An 18,678-nucleotide genomic window follows, 5' to 3' on the forward strand; every position below is an offset into this window, starting at 1 on the left:
ACTGAGACATTAGTATCCTTTTCACAGACCTTCTTCAGTCCACATCATTTCAAGCCCTCTTTATCTGCTCCTTTCACAGTATTGGAAATTCTACAGTGCATTCACATACTCGGTTGGCTGTTTATTTTTTTTTTACACACATTCATTTATACAGCTGGATAGTGGAACGGCCAGCCTGGGCCCTTAACTCCCATTCTCTTTACAGTAGACTTCACCTCAGGTCACGCAGAGGTCAGTGACAAACAAAAAAAACATCTTCACCAGAATCCCAAAAGGAGCAGAAAACTGGAAATATTTACACTTTTATTGATTGGTCTCTTTTGCTGTATGAGGCTAGACTCATTCATTTCACTCAATAAAATGAATTCCAGGCAGGATTCAGGCTCGTATGAGGCTGTAAAATATAAAACTGTATTAAAAACCATCAACAGTGAACGGGCAGCAGCAACTGAAAACCAAACCAAACCTGTAGGCAGGGCATCTTGTTATTACAGATATTCATAATGTAACTTACACATGGTTAAGCAATTTAATGTACATGTAATTATTTCCATATTCATGTTCACAGTATGGATTGTGGTACAGCACATACAGTATTGCTTCACAAGGGATGACAGGTTACAAAGCCATTAATAAACATGCAGAGGGTGGCATTTACACAGTGGGAAAACCGTTGTATATTATTAATTATTTGTATTGATTACTACATATACTGTAGTTTGAGCTACTGCTGAACATGCATTTGTTTGATTAAAAAAGGGCAGCCAGGTACTCTGTCGTAGCTGCTTAACCTGTAAATTATAGAAATTATTGTCATTGCTAATATATAATCTCATAATGTATTGCCCATTGCCCTAGATCATGGCATATGCTAAATACAAACACACAAAAATACACATATACCTATATACAGTGCTCTACATAATATTTTCTCTGTACTCCATAATTTTAGATTTGTAATCAAGCAATTCACATATGGTTGAAATACAGATTCTCAGCTTTTATTAAAGGATATTTTATACATTTGGCTTCACCATGCAGAAATTACAGTGTGGGGAGGGGGGGGGGTAAGTATAAAAAGGTTCTGTAATTTCTCTGTAAATTTGGTGAAATCAAAATGCACAAAAATACATTTGAATAAAGCTGAGAATCTGCAATTTAACCACACGTGAATTGTTTGATTATAAATCTAAAATTGTACAGTACAGAGCCAAATCACAAAAAACTGTCTTTTTTCCAAACATTGAGGGCACTGTACATTATCATTATTACTCCAGTTCTTAAATTTACACACTTTCAATGTACTGCATCTTTTTACTCTCTGTTAATTTCACTTGGTCCACTGTGGGGAGAGTTTTTTCTTCTAAAAAAGAAAAAGAACCTATTCACTCTAAAGGATTTGGATCATTCTTTTTTAAGAGACTGAACTCCCTAATGAGGACAAGGCTCAAATGGCCTACCTTAAAGAATCAATATGTCCAAAATATCTCCTTACTGTTGCTTTAAATTCTCAAGCACATGCTGGCAAAAAACAGGGAATCAGCAAGCACTGAAGGAAAAAGGCCAATCTTCAAAGGGGCTCCTTCTCTTGGGGACAATACAATTAATTCAATTAAACTAGTGTAAAAGATTACTTTCTTTTTCAGGCTTGACAGCTTCTAATTCTTCAATTCTGACAGGCTTGGGCATTAATCAAAACCTTTTGGATGCTGAAATTGCTCAAGGTAAGTTGCACTACCTTGCACGGTTGGTCAGGCGCTATGCACTTTGACACTGGCCTTATTTACAAAGCGTCATTGACCTTATTCAGAACAATGTCTCTTCGAGAAATGTAATTTTACTGCAGAACTCAGGATACCACACTAAGGCACAACATTCTGAATGGACTCTGGGATAGAATGGGAACGAGGTCACAGCATCACAATATTGTGGTAATACAGTTTATAAAATTTTAATTCTTAAGACTTGCTTCTCATTACAAATGCTACCTTGCTTCTTTGACCCAGTCCCTCTGTCTTTCTCACTTTCTCACAAAGCATAGCAGTGATGATATCACTCTTTTACTGAGGAAGTGAAGATGAACTAATTCCAACCCTTCTGAACCCACAGCATCTTAAAGAGCTGAATAATCAACTAACCTCCCGGCAGTCCTTGCTGCTCAATAACAATGGCTTTCGCATTTCTGTGGATGAGACACAACACGAAGAAAGCACCCCTTTCTGTTAATGCATACATCTCTTTCTCTCTCTCTCTCTCTCTCTCGATTTCAATTTTCTATTTAAATTTGCTTCATTGGTTAGTACAACTATGGTCATATTGCCAAAGCAACATATGTAACACACAGAACGTACATGTAACAAGTATGACCCGTAACACTATAATACTACTACTACTACTACTAATAATAATAATAATAATAATAATAACAAAAATAACAATAATAATAATAACAAACATATTTACATAGTGTAAAAAAGAAACAAATAGCTAAATAAATAACTCTCTTTCTGTCATTCCATGCGGCTATGCTGGGTCTCTTTATCAGTCTGTTGGCCTCAGGGTCTGGAGGCAGGTTGGTTTAATGGGAAGATTAATGACCAGCTCCAATGTGTATCAGCTGAATACCACAACAGTGTATTCACAGGCATTGACTTCACGCTTGACGTATGATTGGTGGTCAGTAGACGTACGTGCACGCGTGCTTTTGTGTGAGTGTGTGTGCGTGTGTTGCGTGTGTGATGTGTTCATGCATGTGGACCTTCATGGCCTGGCAAATGATGGATACTGGTGTCCCTGAATACCCACAGCCCGTTCCTGCTGGAGGTCTGACCCAAATACCCACCTCCTTCCTGTGTCCGTCCTGGAAGTGGATTACCAGGCCGGAAAAATCCTCAGTAAAAATAGATAAATGTGTATATAAATAAATAAATAAATAAATAAATACAAAACAGGAATAAGCTTGATGCTTAAATTCAGGGTTCATAGTCTTTCCTCCTCCTTTTTTTAACGCTTGTGTAATTCATCTCAGTTAAAAAAAGGACTATAACACGTGTGAAGTGTAGAGACAGGTATGTTGTAGTACCGAGATGAAGAGACAATGTGGTTGTTCTTTCCCCGCTGTGATAACCTTCGACAGCGTAGAGGCACCTCAATATAGTTGTTTCTAGGTGTACGGATCGCTGTTACAGGCTCCGGTTAACTTTTCCACGGCTGTGATTTTCAATTTAGCATCATGATGTGCGCTTGCAAGCCACAGTGCTGCCACGAAAAGAATGAGCAGATAATCGTCTTTGCTGGAACAGTGACAAAGCGCACAAGACCCATTTTTACTCTGTGAAAGGAAAGATGGCATTTTAAAACATGTTCATTTCCTGTGCGGAGAAACCCTTAGCGCAGCGTGTGGAGCAGGAAGGCCCATTAGCAATGGACTAAGGCCAGTTTTAACGTTGCGGAACAATGTGAGGCTCCCAATGAAAGGTAATTTTATTTTAGATTGACCTTCACAGATTCACAGATACATACTTGAGGGGGTGATGACTAAGCAGCAGGTGTGGGCTGCTCCAGAGAAGTTCTAGTTCTAGTCGAGCTCTTAATGCTGATTGAATCCAGCGATACTGACAAAAGAATGAGGAAGGCCACACAAGCATAATGGCATATGGGCCGACCGCAAACAGACTAACACAGACAGAAAGAGTGACAGATGGATGGCAAAAAAAATAACCGTAGACACAAGGAAAGAGACAGACAGGCTTTAGTAGCACAAAATGATAAGGACAAAACAGACCGCAGACTATTATGGGATGGGCAGATAAAACGCAGCGCAGATACTGGCACTTATTTTGTCTTCAGAGCAAGTGTTTGGAATCGGCCTTCAGCGCAGGTGGTGACACGATTTTGGTCATCGCTGATTTACTCGGAAGCAGCTGGTGACGAGGGCTACCCTGTGCATCCTCTGTGTGTGTGTGTGTGTGTGTGTGTGTGTGAAACTCTTGGCTCTGCTGGGCTTTTAAGCAGCGAGTCAATAAGGAGATATTATGGCGCTCTGTGGGAGAGATGATTAAAGGGCTTGGCAGAAAAGTGAGGGGGCGAGGCAGAGGAAGGGAGGAATAGCTCCATTCCACACCTGCCAGGGACATCTTCAGTAAGATGAGTTAACATTGGGTGGGAGAGTAATCACCACTCGGCCCCCTTTTCAGGTCTGAAGCAAAAATGCCACTGACTGACAGTGACTGGAATAGCATGGCCACGTGTACAGTGATGGGAGGGGTTCAAAAGAGCTCACCTAGTGGAATGATGCTAAACAGGCAAGGCTAAAAGGAGTCCCAATGCTAAATAGGAAACGTAATCCACGAATGGTAGGACGCTCAGCTATTTCAAGGCGTAACAGGTGGGACACCAAAGGTGTTTGCACACTTTGTTCGTTTCAGCGTCTCAAGTTCACTTTGCCTTTTGCTCTACGCTTTAATACCTTGAGACTGCTAATATGCTGATTCTACCCAGCTGCAGAGAGTTCTGAGCGTTCCCGTCTAAAAAGCAATAGCAGAATGGCTGGTGGTGGTCGGGGGACTGTGTGACCAAAATAAAGCTTCCTCAAAATGTAGCACAGCCAAATAATAAACACATCTGCAGAGCCCATCTTGACAGAAATGACCCATAATCAGAGGTTGTCATAAGTGGTACACAAGTATGCATTGATGGCAGAAAGATTAAAATGCATGTCGATTTCATGTCATAACAGTCCAAATGCCTGCCTATTTTTAGGTACGCATTCCATTAGGACATAAAATTGCTCTGAATTTAAATAGTTTTTTCATTAATGTGTACTTGCTTGCCACTTATGTCATCCCCTGCCCATAATCCAATGTTGTAGCAGTCAGGTCTAAGTTCTAAAGCAGCTGTTGTGTGAACAAGAAGTGGTCTGAGATCTCATCATTGAGCAGACGAGAAAGAGAGCTGAGTCCTCTTTCGAGACCATTTACAATGTGAACATAAAAAGTTTATTTTTGTTGAGTTTGGTTGATCTTAAAAGAACTGTATGTTAAAGCACCCTAAGGATCTCAGGCTGTAACTGCCATCCCAACAAATCAGCCCTCTATAGCAGATGTCTGCAGCCAAAAAACAAAGAGTGATCTTGCCTCTTCCACTTCTAGACCAGGTGTAACCACATTAGCAAAAAAGAGCAAAACAGAAGAATTCTAAATTAGCTGTCAAATTTATTACAGAACAGCAGGTATCATATCACACAGGTATGCATCAAACCAACAGCAATTGGGAAGATTTATTTAAGGGCTGTGATGAAAATGTATATTTGAAGTCAATTGGGCCTCCAGAAAGATCAGTTTTGTTGTTTTTGGCATGAGTAAACTTTTTGATATTGCACAGTAAGGCACTCTGAAGAGGGCAGCTACCTGCATACACATCAGCTTGCAAGGTCCAACTATATACTCATTACCAAATTAAAGTGAATTTATCCATCGGTTAATTTTTCTTCTACTGACTTGGTGGTTTTTAATGAACAGGCTTTGATTTATGCACTTTTGTGTTCATTGTTGCTTTTTGGTTTGTTTTAGTGGTCTCTCTCTTGCTAATTAAACCTGCTTGGCAAAACAGTATTAAACGCTATCTGAGATTTCAGTCATGTGAGTGTGTGCTGTACAAGCAAATCTGAACTTGGTCATTAATAATTATAATGAATTGACCTCACTGACAACTATTTTAATGCATGGTTCTCTGGAATTTTGTGACTAAAAGGGGTGGCTTGGTTTTAAGGGATGGGGTAACTGCAGTGTGGAGTGACATCATGCTAACATGTTATGTATATGATCATATTACCACCTCATATTAGCCCTTTCTTCTACATTGTTATTCTCATACATCCTCACTAGCATGTTGAACTAACAGTAACCAGCGACTGCACTGCAGTCACTCATTATCAGCCGACTGTGCCTTGTTTTCTTCTCGGTTCCATCTGTGCTGTTTGTTCCGTTAATTTATTCCACAGAAATCTACCACTGAAAACTCTTAATATGATCTCTATATGTCTTATATACAATACTTTTTAAGTGCTGCAGCTTTTGGCTTCCAGCCTTATTTTACTTGTCTGTGGACACCGTGTGCTTTTCCAAGATTGTTCAGAGTCTCCATCCACGCAAACAAAGCTACAATCAGAGAGTGGGGAAGCATGTCTGGCCTTATTTATTTATTGCATTACACAAATTCAAAGAAGGCAATCTTCCATTCTTAGCCGCTGTAGAGATGCCTTTGACATGGTCTTCAGTGTTAAATATGCATAATGCAGGAGCGTCGGGTCAGTATGCTACATTACTGTTCTGTTAATCTCAAATACTGCTGCCAATCAAAAAAGGTAAGTGAGGCTGTCAATAACTATAGGCAGAGGTGACAGATACTGTAAAGCAGAGATCGATATTCAAGGTGAAAATTCACTCTGGACATTGCGCTGCATTGATTTCTGGAAATTCAAATGCTGTTTTGGAAAGCAGATGGTGCAGGCTGGTGTGATCTCGTTTTTTCTTTTTGTGTGTGTGTGTGTGTGTGTGTGTGTGCAGAGGGGGCTGTGTTTTCATTTTTTAATGGAGAGGATATTGCGAATCCTGTGGTGAAACAGCCCGTTTTCTTCTTCTTGGCTCCTGATCCTCAGGGCCTCTAGTTCTTCTCAAACAGAGCCTCTTGCAGAAGGCGCAACACTCGGCGGTTTAAAAAAAAAAAAAAACCTTGTTTACTGAAAAGCCGGCCATTTCGCTGATGTGCATCTACTTTACATAACAAAGGGGAGCATGAGAATTGAAGAACTCATTATTTATCTGATATTTACTCTGCTCCCATTTGCTCCAACATGCCCGAGGAAGAAAACACTTTTTTTTTTTTTTACTTTAAATGCTGTGCCAAACTTAACAGTCTTTTAATAAGCCACATCGTACTAGCTCCATCCCTCCTGTACAAGAGAGAGTGGGAGGGACAAAAAGTGAGAGACAGAAACAGAACAAGAGAAAGAGAGAGGAACAGATGAATGCCAAATACAAAATCATTATTTCCACCCTGCGGAGCTATGAAAAAGAGGGGATCAGACTCTCCCTGAATGTAATAATTTATTTTCCCAGAGCATCACTTGGTTTTTGATGACTGGCAGCATGTTTTCTGACACAAAACACAAACCAGCGCCCCGTCGTTTCTGTCTGTAATGGACAGACGGTCAGAGAAACCATTTTCTCCTGAACCGCAATGGTGTAGCTTAACTACATGTAGAGGAGCGAGGCTCATTCAGACCAATAGGAGAGTACAGACCGCATCAAAACAAAATCAATAAAACTGTTGTGACATTCATTGAGAAACAAACAGCAAGAAACTCAGTTCAATCAGGCCATAACTCATTATTTCAATTATAATCTACAATTAGGCACTGTCAATCTATGTCAAGCGATGTATGTTTTTCAAACAATCCCAGAATACCAGACGGCATTAAAACAGAAGGATAAATTTGAACATATTCCTTTTTTTCAGTGGTTCCTTCGTAAGGGGATCTCTGAGAGTTTAGAAGAGTTAGAATGAGGATTGCTTGATTTGTTTGATTAAAGCCCAGAACCCGTGTCCTGCATACACACTCAGTCTGTTTGTAACAGCCTGTGTTTCTGTACTTACATTATGTCTTCAGCCTGCTGTTTGCTCTCATTTGGGGCCATATGGAGGTCGCAGAGGAACACATTCATCAGGTGATGGTCATGGGCTGTGATGATGTCAGGCTTCTGCCTGGGTCTTCCTCAGTCAGTCCCTGCGATGACAGGGTGTCTGTTAGCAGATGGTGCAGGTGGCCTGACTCGGCGAGCAGGTCATGAGAATTTGTATGCGAAAGCACCACGGGGCCTGGAAAGTTCTATGATTTCAGTTTGGTCCCGCTTATTCAAGTTTGCATGTGGGTGTGCATCCGTTTGAGTATACGCGACTGTGGGTGTGTTTGTGTGTGTGTCTGTGTGCACGCAAGAGAGCACGGCAGACTGTGGGTGTGCGTTCCCCCAAAAAACACAGATTCAGTGAAAGTAGAGTTCAAAAGTTGTAAAAACAGTAATCATTATGATATGAGGTCCACTGTGAAATGTCGAAATTAGTTTTACTTTAGCCTAATTGGCCTAGTAAAAAAGAACAACAAAACAAACAAAACTTTAAAAGCAACCATAAAGAATATACATTAAAATGAGCCGCACAACTGGCCATCATTTTCAAGTAACAACCCCCCAAAAAAACATGAAGGCTCAATGTGAAACATGCACAAGGGCCCTTGGCAAACCATCAGCTCCTGACTGCTTATAAATATTTCTGCAGTGTAGCAAGCAAGCTTCCAGCCTGAGATGCTGCTCTTTTGTGGCATTGTTAAATAGATCGCACTTAAGGCACAAATGTTCAGCCATAAATATGAGCGTGAAAATGCAATTTCTCTCAAACCCTTAATGCCTGATTTCGGCTGACTCCCGGAAATAACAGTAAGCATTAATATGCAGCAGAAAAAAAGGGCTCCCCACAACTCAGAAAGGATGCAAGTACAAAGCCAGGAATCATCTTGTTAGCAGCCTGGTTCAAGTATTGATGCACTCTTTACTTAGATCTGAAGTTAGGTTTCTACGTGCTTTGAACAAAATGTTTTCTTTCCTGTAGAAACGGTGTGGTGTAGGCAAGGGTTCACAAGCCTTTTGAGCACACACATGCTTTTTTTCTGTGGACTAGCTGTGACAGTGCCCTTAAAAATACATAGGTTCAAAATGGTCGTATTTGTCAAAACAACTGCATGTATCCTGTATCCTGTAAACAGTTTGGTCCATGTAAATGTGAAGTGTTTAATTTGACTGCTGTGAATGTCAACAGTAAGAGTGAGTTATTTTGTCACATGCCACTCACTCCCGTTGTCCACAGTGGGTATCGAATGGAGACCCCCTCCACAGTTAGAAAACAACTGCTATAAGGCATCTGTCTGAAAAAATGTTTCCCCTTGGAAAGTTTTATGTGTTAATTGTGCATGCAAGTTGGAACGTGCATGCAATCCTGAAGATAGACCCGGAGTGAGAATACGTTCCTAGGGGTATAATGGATGTTTGACAGTAAATGCTCAGGAAAAAGGAATAGGTCACTTGGTTCGTATACAAATAAACACATGTCTGGCTTTAGTGGGCTGATAACCCTTCGAAATGTTTGATTAATAGACAGAAACTGCAGTAGAAGCCTAATTTATCATTTCAACGATAAAAAAAGGCAAAATATTCTTACGACTAATGTGCCCTCAATGCCAAGTATTTATCTCTGAAGAATTTATGTTGTGCGGCTAACTTGAGTGGCACTGCACCTTTTAATGTACCAGTGGGTCTGGTAATTTGTATGATTCACAGGTGTTCGCTTTAGTTATTGAGATCATTTGTTTTCATTGTCAAGAGCATTTTTATACATCCTCCATTTTTATCTCATTCCACAATTTGGAATTCCCATTCATCGTTGCTATGTGTCCTGTCAATGCACATTCTACATCAGTTCAGCGCACTTATACTTCTTTTCACTGCAGTACCCTAGCTGCATTATGCAGTGATCCAGGCAGGATGTAGGTACCGGATTGGCCAGAGGCATCGTTACCGAGTGATAAACCAGGGATACCCAGCCAACTCTGAAAATCCTTTCCTTCTCTCAGTGCTTATATGAACAATTACATGTTACCACACAGTTGGCCCCACAGTCAGCAGTAATATAGCTATGATTAAATTCCAGATCATGGGGAGCATAGCTGCCTAGAGCCATAATCAATATTATCACTAGCATATCTTATTCACAGGTGGGCCTATGTGAAATATTTTACTTTTTGTCTCTCAGAAATGAATTCTCTTGTTTCGGTGGTTTATGTTAAAAGCAGGTGCTACAATCAAAATAATTAGTTTATATTAGTTATATTAATGGTTATGTCTATGTGCATACACTCCTGACCCATTCAGTGAGGTGCAGTGGTAGGCCACATCCTCCACAAATTAGTGATTTGCCGGAGCCCCCCCCACGCACTTCAATTGCAATACACATGGCCATGGCTGAAATAATTAATCTATGGACTGAACTTCTATCACCAGCTCAGTGACTAGCCATTGAGTTCTGCGTGCAATATCAATAAGCTTGTACTTGTCCTATATATATGCATATTAATACAGTGGGCAGTTATCACTTACCATGATGCTCAGAGTGTGTAACTAAGCCAATATTATTATCAAAAGAAGATTTGTGTGATTGCGTAATTATGTGATAATGAACAAGGTGCGTTTTATGGTCTTTTTTCTAGCTAGCCAGGCTGTTTTAATAAACCATCGTAATGTGTGTATTCTTTGGCAAAACAAAGCTCAGTGTTTAACTTTAAGAGACCACTCATTGAAGAGGAAGAGGACACCTCAAACCGAGCAAGATATTGCTGAGCTAGCAACAGCCAACTCTAATTCCAAAGCTAAAACACTTGAAGCTAGCAAAGCTGAGCATCCTTCTACCCACTCCCCTGTGTATGCAGCCTTTGGCAGTACTTCTGCCACTAGACACTCTAACATATTTGTCGGGGCTTGATGAGCCAGCCAGTCCAACAAAAATTGTGTGCTCTCTCTATCACCAAGTAGATTTACTGGCAAAAAAAATGAGATGGTATGAGAGTTCAGTTCAAATTTTTCTTTGAGAACCGGTTCTTTTCAGTAATGGTTGTATCCAAGACTCTTAGAAGCGCTCAGTTGAGGGACTGTCAGTGAGTGCAAGAGAAGTTACTATCAGTCGGACCAACAGAACAGAGAACTTGCTTGCTCACTGTCCTCTGTCTCTTTGCCGTTGACAGGCCATGACTCAATGCCTGGAGCACACTGGACAACTTTGTGTAAAACATGAAGCTAGCTAGACACAAGATCTTAAGGGAGTGCCATGGTTTTCATCATCACTCTGCCCAAGACGAGCTGTATAGTAAAACATCATTTTTTCCCCATAGTCAAGCACATCAAAACAAACAACAGGGCATCCATGTTCACTGGTCATCCCAACTATTTTTCTTCTTTTATTTGAGAGAGAAATGACACAGGACTATGGGGATTTTATTGCAGCATTCCAGACCAAGCCCCAGCGTCTTGCACTGTGAGGAGTCATTGGTATGTAACTTTATATTGCACTTTATTTCTACTGTTTTTTCTAGGACTGTGGTATGGTATACTGTAGGCGGTGTACTGTAGTTTTATGGGTGTATATTTCTCTAGACTGTGTTTCAGGCTGCCTATTTCATGATGATTTGTCCTACTGTCTTATGGATGTATATTTCTTCCCATTATTAGATGATATAGGCTACTATGCCTACTATGAGGCCCCTTGTCTTATTATGGCAGTATTTTCTTTCTAGATAGTGTGGAAGGACTCTGTACTGTTAGTGTTATTTGTTCTATACAATCCTATTGTAGCAATGTGTCCAAAGATTCAGTCAGTCACTAAGAGTCAGTGTTCAATAACACAACAGGATTAGACTGCCTCAAGAAAGACAGCAGGCCCTTTCTATTCTAAACTCAGTGCCAACATTGCAAGCTCTGGTGACATCATGAAAATTACAATACTTAGTACAGGCCCATCATGGGCTAGCTAGCTAGTTATGCTACCAATACTACAAACTTATGATGCTTCCCTGTTTGCTGCGATGAATGACACAGTTTGCAAATTGTGAAATGCTTGTAAGTTCCATAATTCTGGATTTTTGTTAATAGTGCTAATAAACAGTTGAGCCTGCGACAGGCTAGGTGTTTTGTTTCCATACATTATGAGTGCTTCTAATCATATTTAATTTGTCTCAAAATTGCTTATGTTTCTGCTACCTCGCTGTGCTAAACTAAATTTATAAGATTTTGACTTATTTTTTGTCCACCAATCATAAAATTCCATTGGCAGAACTGTATTAGTTTCCCTAGTCTCTGATTCAACCATATAAAGCTCACTGTCAGATTAATTGTTTCCCACAATATACTTTACAATACAGAGTCCAGTTCCGGTACAGTGGATCACTAGCATAGCAAGAGCATGAGGCCCGGAGAGTGTGAGCACACTCGCTCTTCACGTTTCTTATTCTTCCTTTGATCAGCATTAAATTATTTCCAGCATGCATAGGTATGCTGAAAATAAATCCCACAATGCATCCAGTCCGTCTAGCCGAGATGCTGATTATGCTTCCCCTAAGCATAGACCCAGCAGCTGTCATGGTTCTGTGTTTCTGTCTCTGTTTTTCCTTGTTGGGCCGCCAGATGGCGGCACTTCTGTTTTGTGGTCCTGCTCATTCCCCTGTTGGTTAATTGTATTATTGCTTTCAATTAATTTATTATTGTTTCTGCTTGTGTCTCGTTGTTCCCACCCAGTCCTGGCTTGATTGTTAATTGTGCCCTCCTGTATCTTGTTGGTTTTGAGTCTATTTAAGTCTTTTGTCTCCCTGACTCTAGTGCTGGTTTCTTGTGTTCTGAATGCATTTCATGTGTGTTTCTGCCTGCCCGTGTTTTGCCCTGTTTGTGTGTTTCTGACTGTGTTTCCGCCTGTGTGTTTCTGCCTGTTAGTTCCTGTCTGGTTTCTGTCCTGCCCGTGTTCTGCTCTGTGTGAGTTTTGAATTTTGAGTTTTCTGTTTTGTGTTTTTTGGAAGTGCCCTACGTGGCCTTTTGGTTTCCTGGTTTTTTTGTTCCCTTTCGTGTAAGTAAAGTCTTTGTTAATTTTCCCTTTGAGTTTGTTTTTTACTCTGCGTTTGGGTCCTCCCTACCCATTACGTGACAGCAGCCTTGGCTCAGTCTCTGTTTCCAAGCCAGAGGCAGCCGGGTGAGGCAGCCTCCTCCTCCCCCACTAGCACGGGCACAGCAGTTAGCCGTGAGTCGTTTAGCGGGTCTACCAGGTTATGTGACACAATTTTGTGGTATAATGGCAATACAATACAAAGAACTGTCTGAGCTGTTGCCAACCCAACATCTGTGACTGCACCACCAATGAAAGCAGTCTGAACCCAGGCCTGATATACTCTCAGAAGAAAGGGATTCAAAGGGCTCCTCTATGTCTCTGTAGAGGAACCCAAATCGGATAAAATGGTCAATCTGGGAGCTTTCACACTTTTTGAACTTACCAAGAGGGTTACGTAAAGGGTTCCCCTATAGAGACAAGCTAAAGTACCATTTTCCTGAGAGTGTAGCATGTTCAGGAAACAAATTTTAAAAAGCTGTGAAAACATACCATCTGGTTCACTGGTTTTTATATGGAGCAATTTCATGAATGTTATCTTTACTGGACCCTGTAAAAAAAACCCTGTATTGGTTAAGCTTTGCCCCCTCCCCTCCAATGTCCCATATAATTATGAAGAGTGTTGGAATGTTGACCCACAGGTTCCATGCAGCACAGCATGAAGGAGATCCCTGATAGGCTGGAGCTCCAAGCCTTTTAAATAAACTCAGCAGATGTCTCCCTTTTAGGTAATCACTTGATAACACTCCATCTTTTGATCCCTTTATTTTTTTATAGGAAGGGGAAATTTGAAAGGGACAGGGTGATCTTTTGAAATATCAAAGCGTAAACATGGCTAATGATTTCCCTCTCTAGCCCTCACTCTGGTGCATTCTGTCAAATCTGCACTAGAAGGAGGGTGGGGGGCATTGCAGGATTTTTTGCGGACTTTTTCCATCTGTTAATGGTATCTATTTTTTTTTTTGTTTTATAAAGTATATTCCACACATTACCAAAAATTGCCTTGCATGGCACAGTCCACCAAAATAATGATAATTAAAGTCAATTATCTTCAAATAGGAGTTGACATTCAATATCAAATTATTTTCTTTTATTTATTTATTTTATTTATTTATTTATTGCATTCTACTGCAGTTTAAAAAATCATGTTACCCATGTTATTGTTTTTTTTTTCTAATTTGTAACTGTTTTTGGTCATGAAACTGCTGATCATATAGATTTCATATAGATTTTCTGTGCTTTCAGAAACATTACACAGGTTATTGACAGAATTAAGCCTGTCAGTAAACATACACACACAGATAAGCACTGCATAAAGCACAAACACGTGCCAATGCACACACACTTCATTACACCAATCCCCTGCATATTGGCTGTGGTTCAGCCCACATATACGCCAATTATTCCAAGGTTTATTGACGAGTTTCGTTCCTGCATCTTCGAGGAATGAAGAGCCCTGAAGCACAAAATGCCAGGAACCGCTATCGTGGTTGCCATCGGCATTATGAAGTCACCCCATGCGCGATACGTGCGATGCCACATTCATCGACCAAGTTCAGCAGAGCAATATCGGCAGAGACCACCTGAATAGCTTTCTAGCTCTGCTTGAGCTGAAGATACGATAAGGAAGACAGAACTGTCACTTATGACACCTGCTAGGGAGGGAGTAGGCGACAGACACGCATGCCAATCTTCATAGCACAGCATGGTGTCTTTACTATACTGTCAGATGAGGCTTACAATTCTGTGTCTCACCATGCCCTGTGAGTATTAATGCACCTTTGGGCCTGTACAAAACAGAAGAAGAAGAAGCAGAAAAGCATTGTACAGAAGACTGATATGCTTGGAACTAGACTGTCTCATATTCTCTTAAGGTTGGGCCTATATCCTTAAGTGTGAGTAGGAAGACAATAGTTTTAATAATGTAAGATAATGGTCATGGGAAATTGAAATTGGTGTGATATAATTTTGGTGTCTCTGATGACGATTTCCCTTCCCTGCTTGATAGAAATGCCTCCTTCACCCATTAAATAAAGTGCTTGCCAGCGACCCACCCCTCTTTACCAAATCACATCACATTTCACACAGAGAAATTTGCCAAAATTGAGGGCTGTGAAGTAAAATTGGCTTTTCTGTTATTTTCCCATAGTGCACTTGCTATCATTCACGAACAAATTATTTTTCTGTCAATACTCATCGAAAGAAACTTCAGCCAGTAAGAGAGTAAATCACACAAGCAGCATTGTCAGGCTTTCACTCACATAATAGCCCAGCGTACCAAATCTCAAAGCGCTAATATGTCATGTGGGCTGTTGTTGTTTTTCTTTGCTGAAAAGGGAATCACTCCGGAGGGTCGTTTTATGGATCGGATGACATTTTGATATGATCGTACTTGTCAGACGCTGACAGTAGGGCCCCTACTCATGCCCTAAATTATTGCCCGTCCTTTCGTAAGCTCCTTTCATACCTTTTTTAGTCGATCACAGTTGGAATGAATCAGTGAGATTTGCAGCTACGTTGTTCAAGATGACTCTATATGCTCTCTATGCTTTCTGCAGCCTTCTTAAAACTGCAATTCAGTCCTCCGGCAGTAAGATGCTGTTACAGCTTCCTTATCAAGACACATCATAATAACCATAACTTTGCTGGAATCATCTCAATAAGTCATTTAATTTGGAGCAGTTGCATGAGGTGGATGTTGGAACATGAGCCTTTCTTACTACTGAATTACATCAGTTAATAAATTTAGTCAGAGAAGAGACCCAAATGAATGAATATGTGCATTTGGTTTCTATATCATGAATTTGCATCATCAATTGTGGTGTGTGGTTTTAAGGCATATTAATGCCCTAGTTCTGGATATATACAAAGCCATTTACATTGTAATGAAAATATCAATATTTCACATAACTGTACTCAAGATGGAGAGTAATTAATTTTTCCCACTTCCTTGTGTTCCCATAATACATTTGTGTTATATTGTTTTAAGTAAGAGAGAATGTCTGGATTGAGGAAGATTTGTAGTTTCAGAAAGATTACATTTAAATTCTCAGAAGTGAAATTCTTTAGAAATTAGCGGAAGTTGGCATTGAAGTACAGAAGCCCTGAAAGTCTTTGCCCTAGGGGATTAAACTTTTTTCTTTTTTTTAAATCTCATACTGTACGCAAACGTTATCTCATACATGCAACTTAAATGTTGCCTTTCAGGGCTTCTGTAAATTGAACTATTGTCCATCCAAATTCTTTGGTGCCCCTTGACATAAGAGGAATGGTTCTGCTGGAATATAGAAAGAATGGCTTCTGGATGTTTGATTTAAACTTGTAGTCAGTTTAAGTCATCCAGATTCAACATAAAGATATGAGCTGCAGTGGAACATTGGAACCAGTCCTGTGTTTCTTATTATATCACCCACACATAAAATATTGCAGTTTCACTTTAAGCTGCATTTGAATTTGATTGGATGCAGGTCAGATGAGACCAGATTTGAGCCTTCTGGACATGTACACCAGCAGTAGGTTTGACTCATGGAGAAGGATGTGTACGTCATACCTACAGTGAAATATGGTGGATGTTTGATGCCGTAGGGTTGCTTTTCTCTTCTGACCCTAGGGCTGTTATTCAGGTCAGGAGGGTGCACAAAGAACAGAAAACAGTGGTGAGGATAAGTGTGACATATAATTTTGGAATTGCATTAGTATAAAATAATCCAATGTTTCAGTTTTTGAGCAGACAACATACTGTAGGTCATTACCTATATTCCTTATTTTATATAGCCTTTTTTGCTTATCTTTACCAAGGAGGGCACTGTAGTGTGCTTTATTTCTATAGTAATTGTCACAATTCTTCAAGAGCAGCCACTACTGTGGATGCCATAAAGGGTTTGTATCTAAATCAATGAGTGAATCGATGTGGAATATATTGTGGTGCATCATGGTCTGGTGACCTTGTAAGTGCTTATAAACAACCAAAAGACTGTTCCCCATGGTAATACTAACTCTGGATCGATTCAGTTCAACTTCATGCATGTTTTCTTTGAGACCATAGTCTTATTATTACCACATGCTTTGTTCCCATAATGGACACACAAACACAAACACACACACACACACACACACCCATACATACTGTAGTGTGTCCTACTGATGTGTGGGAAATGGCAAGCATTGTTGAGCTGAATTCTGTTGAGCATAACATCATTATGCTATGTTATGTTATGTTGTTATGTTATGTACTAGAAGAATCACTGCTGGAAGAATCCCAGGTACTATATGACACTTTTCTTAAACAAATAAGCAGTAAAGTCCATGAAAATGTTGTACCTGACAGACAGCTGAGAGGAAGCATATGGACCTGATATTAGGCCAGAGGGTCACAATATGCTCCATACAATCCAGTTCTGTTATCAGCTTTTCCTTCATTTTCATTAATTCATTAAATGCCTCATCTGCGTATCAGTGTTGTCTATGATAAGAGAGGACCTGACTAACACGACTGCTAATAACAGTGAGCTGGGAGGGTATTAATCAGGTGGTCTTCACTGAGGCATCATTCTACAGGTAAAAAAAAGGGTGCTGTGCGCAGAGCACTGACCTCAACCCCATCCAAGTCCTGGAATGCCAATTGCAAGGCAGGCCTTGTTGCCCAATCAGAGCCAGACCTCACTAATGCTCTTCTGGCTGAATTGAAGCAAATCCCTGCAGCAATGCAATCTAGTATAAAGCCTTCCCAGAAGAGTGGAGGTTTGTTTTTTTGTATGATTTTATTTTTGTTTCATTATAAGAACATGACATCCTATACATTTATCACACACAAAACATCCATACATACCAAACATTACTAGACTTACATCAAAACATACAAATCCATATAATTGCTCAGTCCTACATATCTACTATATTTCCAAATCATACCCCCTATTCATTTTAACAACTTAGCTATCCATTACCGTTTCACACAGCCTCTTTTGCAAATTGACAAATTATCGGTTACATTTTTATCAGTCCTCCAAGAAAAAAACAACAAAGGCATCTTCCTAAACATTGAGTGGAGGTTTTGTATAGCAGCAAAGGGGCGGACCAACTCCATATTAATGCCCGCAATTTCGGATGAGATGTTGGATGTCAGGTCGTCCATGTACTTATGGCCATGTTCTGTAAATAAGTTAATTGCGCCCACCCATGACAGTGCTGACAGGTGATACTTCAGCCACTTTGTCCTTAGTAATACCCAAGCTGTGATGTGAATCCACAGAAATCCTGTATGAAGAGAACAGCTAGCAAGTTTTAAAAAACAGACCACACAAACAAAAAAAATGGGTTACAGACAAGGTCAGTTGGATAACAGATAGTTTGTCAATTATTCACTGTTATGTTCCAGCTCTGAAATGAATCTGTGGGCTCAGTGCCAAAAGACCTTATATTTAATGAGGGTAGAATATTTATATTTAAACTATTTCTGCCACTTTGGCATATCACAGAGTAGATTAGAATAATTCATTGAGTCGAATGTGTATCATTGGAAACAAGTGAGAATATGTCTTGCATGAAAAAATAAAAAATAAAAAACAACAGAAACATGTATCTGTAAGATTTTTTCCAGAAAATCTATGAAGTAATTGCCCTGGGGAGGGTGCACTAAAGTGTAATGCAAAAACATGTGCATCATAATTGTTACATTCACTATCACATGAGGCCCAGGAACAATAAACTTCACATATTGGAGTACAAATGAATAGCATATTTGTTTTTCAGGATGCTTAATATTGAAGGAGTGGTGTCCTGGAAGTGACGGTAGGGGTCCTGACATTGAGTGCAGTAAGAAAGTTTGGTTAGATATTGAGTCGATGGTGAGGAGCACAGCGTCAGTCAGTTGTCTGGAATATCTAATGCATATCTTTCAAGAGAGGGCAGCCCTGACCCGGCTCCTAG

The 18,678-nt window shown here is 40.1% G+C and overlaps 1 protein-coding gene across 1 annotated transcript in view; it reads left to right on the forward strand.

Annotated features, from left to right (window-relative positions):
* si:ch211-71m22.1 (uncharacterized protein LOC100149582 homolog) overlaps nt 1-18,678 on the forward strand; it is a 51,467-nt gene that overhangs the window by 20,263 nt on the left and 12,526 nt on the right. The gene's annotated exons all lie outside the window — the stretch shown is intronic.

This window comes from Anguilla anguilla, chromosome 6, assembly GCF_013347855.1.
Source record: "Anguilla anguilla isolate fAngAng1 chromosome 6, fAngAng1.pri, whole genome shotgun sequence".
NCBI classification, from domain to species: domain Eukaryota; kingdom Metazoa; phylum Chordata; class Actinopteri; order Anguilliformes; family Anguillidae; genus Anguilla; species Anguilla anguilla.